The sequence below is a fragment of the Tamandua tetradactyla genome, chromosome 3 (genome assembly GCF_023851605.1).
Source record: "Tamandua tetradactyla isolate mTamTet1 chromosome 3, mTamTet1.pri, whole genome shotgun sequence".
Classification (NCBI taxonomy): Eukaryota; Metazoa; Chordata; class Mammalia; order Pilosa; family Myrmecophagidae; genus Tamandua; species Tamandua tetradactyla.
This window is the reverse complement of record NC_135329.1, coordinates 204325797-204334023: the sequence shown is the minus strand read 5'-3', so window position 1 is coordinate 204334023 and position 8227 is coordinate 204325797. Positions and strand designations below refer to the sequence as shown.

At 50.7% G+C, this 8227-nt stretch overlaps 1 long non-coding RNA gene across 1 annotated transcript; it reads left to right on the top strand.

The window, feature by feature from the left end:
- Positions 1–236: 236 nt before the first annotated feature.
- LOC143678186 (uncharacterized) lies at positions 237–5849 on the top strand. Its single transcript, XR_013173099.1, has 2 exons — positions 237–538; positions 5743–5849. It is a non-coding gene; the product is annotated as an uncharacterized LOC143678186 (long non-coding RNA).
- The last annotated feature ends 2378 nt before the right edge of the window (positions 5850–8227 follow it).

Here is an 8227-nt window from a genome sequence, read left to right as displayed (position 1 = left end):
CCTAGAGCTCCCCCCGCCCATCGAGTGAGCCAAGATGGCGCCCGCATCCTGTTTCCGCCTTATACGTATACCCGACGTTCGGGCCAAGATGGCACCCGATCGTCACTTCCGCCCATGATGTACACGTCCGCCTCTCCTATCCACCTATCCCAGCCTTGTACGTGTAGCTCAGCCATTGGTAATCACCACACTATATCTAGGACCCCGGGCGGGAAGTCGGGGTGACAGCCCGCAGAGAGCCGTGCTTGACGGCCGCATAGAGGTTGTCCCCCGCAGGGAGTCTCCCCCCTGCGTGAGAAATGTAACAAGGTGTGTAAGCTTAGCTCCAGTAAAACATGGCACTTACGACAAACCTGGAGGAGTGTGTCCGAGTCTTTTTCTTCAGCGTCTTCCCCCGCCGGCCGGGGACCAGAGACCAAGAGAAGAAGCTCCGGACAAGTGGTGGCCCGTACGGGGATCGAACCCGCGACCTTGACGGGGAACATCCTCGCGCCTCTCCTGATTCCTCTCAACCTTCGCGCCTGATCACCGCGAAGAGGTAAGTGTCTTTGCTTTACTTGAGGGTTAAGGCCCGTGGGTACTCAGGCCACCCCGGGGGAGAGCTCGGTAGACGTCACCGAGCACGCTTGAAGCTAGTGCCGACTGCAAGCATGGGGCAGTCTGAAAGTTCACCTTTACTGTCTTCCCTGAAAACATTGTTAAAGCACAGGGGTATCTCAGTACGAAAAAGCTCCCTTCAGCGCTTTATAGATGATGTTTTCACCTTTGCCCCCTGGTTCATCACCACTGGGAGCCTTTCTCTGCCCTCTTGGATCAAGCTCGGCCGTGATATTGACCGAGCGCGTAGGACGGGTTTAGGTATGGACCCGATCCTGGTCCCCGTATGGGAGACTGTCCGCGCCTGCCTGGAAGCGGAGGCTGCTACGGGCCTAGGCCCGACCCTCGCCCTAGAACAGGCCCGAGATGCATTACGAGATGCCCGGTCTGCCTCGTCTACGGACGGTTCTTGCAGAGGCAGGCCGTCGGAGCCAGGCGCCTCATCAGACAGCTCGGACTCAGCATCAGAGGACGGTGAGGGCGTGGGGACAAATGAAAACCCGTTAATTGAGCTAGAAACCTGCCCACGACCTTCCGCCCCGCCCGCACCCGCGAGCGTGACGCGGGGGCCTTTGGGGGGAGGCCCTGGTGTTTCCGCCTTAGACCCCCGATACGGGCTCCCCCTAGTGGCCGACTCGGGTAACTGTCATGATTCTTTTTCACCCCCTCCAGAAGGTAACCCTGAATTTCCGGAGCGCTGGCAGGAGGAGGGACCACTTTGCCTACCTCCGCCGCCCGCGTATACAGCCCCACAGGGCCGCTCGTTAGCTCTTGGTAGGGGGAGATTCTTTTGGAGATGGAACCCTTTTAATGCGATAAGTGCTAATCAGCCAACAGGCATGTTTCCAGTCCTTATTAATCCTCCCGGTAATAACCAGTATGAGGCCTATGACTATAAAGTGTTAAAAGAATTAAGACAAGCTGTTCATCAGTATGGCCCGAATGCACCATTCACTCTAAATATGGTTGAGAACCTCTCGGCACTAAACCACACGCCCGCAGACATTTATCAGCTCGCTCGTGCTTGCTTGCCTCCAGGTCGGTACATCGACTGGAAAGCGTGGTTTGAGGAATTAGCGGAAGAACAAGCGGCAAAGAATGCCGCAGGGAGGCGGGGTGGGTGGAATGCCGACATGCTACTAGGAAAAGGCACCCACGCCCACAATCAGACGGGGTATCCACAAGAAGTCTATGCTCAAGTCTTCCGCTGCTTTGTGGGAGCATGGAAAAAGCTGACCGGGGAAGGGGAAGCTCAGGCCTCGCTTACCAGCATTCACCAAGGACCCACCGAACCATTTGTAGACTTTGTGGCAAAAATGCAGACCGCAGCAGAAAGAATCTTTTCTGACCCAGGGGTAGCAGAAACAGTTATCAAACAGATGATATTCGAACAGTGCAATAAAGAATGTAAAGTTATTCTTGCACAAAATCGAGGGAAGTCCCTGACAGATTGGGTTCGCCTCTGTAGAGATGCTGGTAGCCCTTTAACTAATGCAGGTCTTGCTGCCATGCTAGCTAGCTCTCTACATGTGGACACAGGAGACTCGGGGGGTCCTGTGGTAAGGCCTAAAACCTGTTTTGGATGTGGCAAACCAGGTCACTTTAAGAGGGAATGTCCCGGTAGAGCCCCTAATCAGCGGCAAAATGAACCCCGAGTCCAAAGCAAACTCTGTGGCCGCTGTAGAAAGGGACCCCATCGTGCGGAAGATTGTAGATCAGCCTTCAGCGCAGAAGGGGAGCGTCTCTCTGGAAGACCAGAACAGCCCTCAAAAAACGGGCGGAGGGGGCCCCCCAATACGGAGGGCCCCCGCCCTGCTCCTCTCCGCTCCGTGCGTCCCCCGGGTCCGCAGGATTGGACCTCTGTGCCACCTCCCGACTCGTATTAACCCCCTCCATGGGTGTTCAGCTAGTGAAAACTTCCTTTAAAGGGCCCTTACCCCAAGGGGCTGTTGGGTTAATATTAGGGAGAGCGTCCACGGCCCTAAAAGGACTAACAGTTATACCAGGCGTGGTAGACTCAGACTTCACCGGCTCCCCCCAAATCATGGTTCAGTCACAGCAAGGCACCTTAGTCATTGCAGAGGGCGATAAATTGGCACAACTCCTGCTCCTGCCTAGTTTACATGCTGCCTTTCCAAGCAGACCCGACCTAAGGGGAGACAGAGGATTTGGATCGTCTGGGGAAATCTTTGAAGGTTTACATATGTCCCTAGAGAACCGACCCATGTTGACACTCAAGGTGCAAGGCAGGCCCTTCCTGGGCCTGCTGGACACCGGAGCTGACCGATCTATTATACGGCAGCAAGACTGGCCCGCCTCTTGGTCGCTATGCAAAGCGGAAGAAATCCTCACAGGGATCGGGCAGTGCTCTGCTCCCATGATAAGTGCCTCCACCCTTCACTGGGCAGATGACGAAGGACATCACAGCTCTTTTCAGCCTTTCGTGCTGGCTTTACCCGTTTCCCTATGGGGAAGAGACGTACTGACACAAATGGATCTTACCCTAACAACTAATTATTCCAAAACAGCCAAGGACCTTCTAAAAGGTATGGGATACGTCCCCGGAAAAGGATTGGGGGCCTCCCTGCAAGGACGCCCAGCGCCTGTACAGACCATACCCAATCCAGGCAGGCAGGGCCTGGGTTTTTCGCGGGGGCCACTGAGGGAAGATTCCCACCCACCCCAATAAAAATAACTTGGAAAACATTGACCCCTATTTGGGTGCCTCAGTGGCCCTTGCCGCAGGAAAAGCTCAATGCGCTACACACGCTTATATCAGAACAGCTAAAAGAAGGTCATATCATTCCGTCCTCATCCCCTTGGAATACACCTGTATTTGTCATAAAGAAAAAATCAGGGAAATGGAGACTATTACATGATTTAAGAGCCATTAATAACTGTATGGAACCCCTAGGACCTGTTCAAACGGGGTTACCCTTGCTCTCCGCCTTACCGGAGCATTGGCCTGTCTTTATACTAGACCTTAAAGACTGTTTTTTCTCAATCCCACTTCACCCTGAAGACACCCCAAAGTTCGCCTTTACCATACCTTCCCTTAACCAGGAAGGGCCTAGTCAACGATTTGAATGGACAGTCCTGCCCCAGGGCATGACCAATAGCCCTACTATGTGTCAACTGTACGTTGCCGCACGGTTAACTGATACCCGGCGACGTTTCCCTCGAGTGAAAATCGTTCACTACATGGACGATCTTTTACTAACTTCTGCAGACTTACCCCTCCTTCAGGCAGCGCTGTCACATCTAGTGCTGACGCTCAGAAATACCAATCTCATGATTGCTCCTGAAAAAATTCAAATGGCTGATAATGCCACCTTCCTGGGAGCGAAGCTTTCGCCCACTCAAGTCTCCCCCCAAAAGGTGTCTCTTAGAACAGACACTCTTAAGACCCTAAATGACCTGCAAAAACTAATGGGGGATATCAATTGGGTTCGCCCATACTTAAAACTACCCAATGCCACACTGGCACCTTTATATGATTTGTTGAAAGGAGACCCAGATATAACCTCTCCCCGGCTTCTCACTCCCGAAGCACGGCGAGCACTAGCTAAAGTAGAGGAGGCACTCAGCACCGCTGTCATAAAAAGAATAAACCCCCATGAACCTTTTGAAGCCTGCCTGCTGCCCACAGAACTGCAGCCTACGGCAGTGCTGTGGCAACAAGGACCACTACTCTGGGTCCACCCCGGAATCTCCCCCAGAAAAAGTTTAGAACATTATCCCACAGCGGTTGCAGAATTGGCCTCAGAAGCCCTAAAAAGAGCAGTGCAACACTTTGGCCAACACCCTAAAAACCTCAGAGTGCCATACTCTTCCCGGCAACTCGAAACGCTTACTGGGTGCATAGACCAATGGGCTATTCTCAGGTGTATTTTTGCAGGAAATATTGACAACCAATACCCGAAAGACCCCCTCTTGCAATTTATTACCCAACATCCAATAATTTTTCCTAAAATAACTTCACCTAAGCCACTAGTGAATGCCCTCACCGTATACACGGATGGTTCCAGCTCCGGTTCAGGAGCATACTGTGTAGAAGGGAGTACTCCCAAGACAGTATTTTTTCAACCACAAAGACCTCAGTGGGTAGAATTACAAGTCATTATCACTGTCCTGAAAGAAATCACCGATCCTCTAAATATTGTATCAGACTCCCTTTACGTAGTGAATTCTGTAAATATTTTAGAAACGGTGGGCGTTATAAAGCATTCTTCCTCAGTAAGACCATTCTTCCTCAAACTTCAGGAAACCATATATTCCCGGCAATGCCCCTTCTTCATAACCCATATAAGAGCTCACTCAGGCCTGCCAGGTCCCATGGCGCAGGGAAATCGCCTAGTAGATAAGGCCACTCGGCAACCACATATTTTCCCAGTGCTAACACCATATCAGCAAGCACAGGGATTCCATACTAAATTTCATGTCAATGCAAGCACCTTGGCCAGACGGTTTCAAATACCGCGCGCAGCTGCCCGAGATATAGTTAGAGCCTGCAATAATTGTTCCGAGCAAAAGGCAGCCCCTTCACTGGGCATCAACCCCAAAGGTCTCATCCCAGGTGACATTTGGCAAATGGATGTCACTCACCATGCGGAATTTGGCAAAGTGAGATATTTACATGTATCTATAGATACATACTCCCAAATACTATTCGCCACGGCTGAGACCGGAGAAAAAGTTCACCAGGTTATTTCGCACTGCCTTGCCGCTTGGGCAGCATGGGGCAAGCCAAAATTGTTAAAAACAGACAATGGACCAGCTTACACCAGTCAAACCTTTCAAAGGTTCTGTGATACTATGGAGGTGCAATTAAAGCATGGCATCCCTTATAATCCTCAAGGACAGGGAATCATCGAAAGAGCACATAGGTCTCTTAAAGACCTGCTCAAAAAACAAAAAGGGGGAATAAGCCATGGCCTATCCCCGAAGGCTCAACTGTCAGTGGCTTTATTTACATATAATTTTCTAAATGAAAACCCACTAGGGGTGACACCTGCCCTTCAACACACCACCTCAAGCCCACCGCATAGAGGTCTAGTCCGGTGGAAAGATATTCTGTCAGGACAATGGAAAGGCCCTGACCCGGTACTTAGTTGGGCCAGAGGCTCTGTTTGTGTTTTTCCCCAGGAACCAGGACGTCAACCTGTGTGGGTTCCGGAAAGACTGGTGAGAACCGTGACGTCGCCCGAGGACGCCAAGGAACTGTTGCCTAGAAAATTGATAAGCCTCCAACCAGAGCCACCGGATCCGGTCTCCAACTCTGCTGATGATGGCGACGACCGAAAAGATGACAACAACAGTGCAAGTGACCCTCCGACCGAGTAGAAGAGAGACTAACTTTAACCCCACTTTTCCCACTACGAGCTACTGTGGGACCAAGTCACCTCATGGTTCTCTTGGCCCAGGTTGACCACTTGGATTCTTTTAGCAGTGGGACTCTTAGTAACTCTGCTCATTGTTAAATGTTTGTTAGAACGCTTGTTCCAGACGCAGCAACAGCTACGCGTCACCACTATGTTGGCTATGTCACTCGCCCCTGATGCTCCTGGCAACGACCGTCCCACTACCCAGTCCTTCCCCTCACTGTATGACCCGTCCCGGCCACTCAGGGCGGGGCGCTCGAAAACAGGATCTGCTGCAAAGCCCATGGCCGTGTCCCGGGTGTAAAAGGCGGCACCAGAAGTCATAATTTTTGTCTAAAGGATGATCTCTACGGCGGAGTCACGGTCCTGGCCAGACTAGACTCCGGCCATTGCACAGAGACACCTAATGACGCTCTCGGCTCTGGTTGCCGCTCTCCTGCCCCCCTACATAACCCAGTTGCGAGGCGAAGCACTGCAGGGAGAGTCACGTGGTTTCCAGCTCACGGGCTCTCCGGTCTCTATATGAGGTGAGCATTCTGGTCGGTGCCAGAGGTTCAGCCGCAAGATGGCTGGAGCCTAGTCCAGACTCCCCAAAGCACCAAATCATGTAGTGGGCCTCTCAGGCTCATGGGAGCACACTCATCAATGGAGACACTGGGTCAAAATGAATAAAAAAGGGGGAGATGTGGAGAGCCGCCTCCCGGGTCGGGCCTAGTGGACACGCCGCAGCCTGCCCTAGAGCTCCCCCCGCCCATCGAGTGAGCCAAGATGGCGCCCGCATCCTGTTTCCGCCTTATACGTATACCCGACGTTCGGGCCAAGATGGCACCCGATCGTCACTTCCGCCCATGATGTACACGTCCGCCTCTCCTATCCACCTATCCCAGCCTTGTACGTGTAGCTCAGCCATTGGTAATCACCACACTATATCTAGGACCCCGGGCGGGAAGTCGGGGTGACAGCCCGCAGAGAGCCGTGCTTGACGGCCGCATAGAGGTTGTCCCCCGCAGGGAGTCTCCCCCCTGCGTGAGAAATGTAACAAGGTGTGTAAGCTTAGCTCCAGTAAAACATGGCACTTACGACAAACCTGGAGGAGTGTGTCCGAGTCTTTTTCTTCAGCGTCTTCCCCCGCCGGCTGGGGACCAGAGACCAAGAGAAGAAGCTCCGGACAATATGGGAAATGCCAATCTAGAATACAAGGAGATACCACCTCACACATATAAGAATGGCTGCTATTAAACAATCAGGAAACTAAATATTGAGTCGCCTTATGACCCAGCAATAGCACTACTTGGTTAATACCCAGAAGAGCTGAAAGTAATGACAGAAACTGATATTTGCACACCGATGTTCATAGCAGCATTATTCACAATCACCAAAAGATGGAAACAAACCAAAAACCCATCAACAGATGAATGGATCAACAAAATGTGGTATATACATATGATGGAATATTATGCAGCAGTAAGACAAAATGATGTCCTGAAGCACATAGCACAATGGATGAACCTTGAGGACATAATGCTGAGTCAAGTTAGCCAGAAACAAAAGGATAGATACTGTATGATTCCACTTTTATGACCTGTATAAAGGTATAATCAGAGGCTTATAATACAGAATATAGGGGACTTAGAGATACATAGAAGCCAGAGATGGGTAAACTATTAGCTAATGAGGTTGAACGCCAATGTAAGGACATAGATAGGGAGCAAAGGTTGTTCTTTAGTGGATCTGTAAGTAATATTACCATACTGAAGATGAACAAGATTGAAAGGGGTTGTATAGACCTGAATGTCCCACTGATTAGCACTAGAAATATGAATTAGTTCTTGCAAGAATTACTTCAAAGATATGATTCTTGTACAAAGTGTGTTTAAATGAGGATACAAGAGGGAAAACTGCTATTGCATGCTATGAGCTATGTTCAAAAGGAAACCATCAGCACTACCACAGCAACAGCAGAGGTAAATAATGGGGGGAAGGGCAAGATCTCAATTTTAGATAGTTTCATTGTTCCCAAGAGAAAGAAAATCAATAAACACACCCTTGCCAAATAAGAAATCTAACCCTCCTCCCATGGTTGGGCTGCTACAAAAAGGAACAAAGTCATGAGGCATCAACGATGTGAATGGACATGTGGGACGTCTGGTGAGACAAAAAAAGCCAGAAGCGAAAAAACAAGAATGGTATGGCCACCTTTAGAAAATGCTCATAAGAAAACAGGGGCCTAGAGTGTAAGCTTTTAGAGC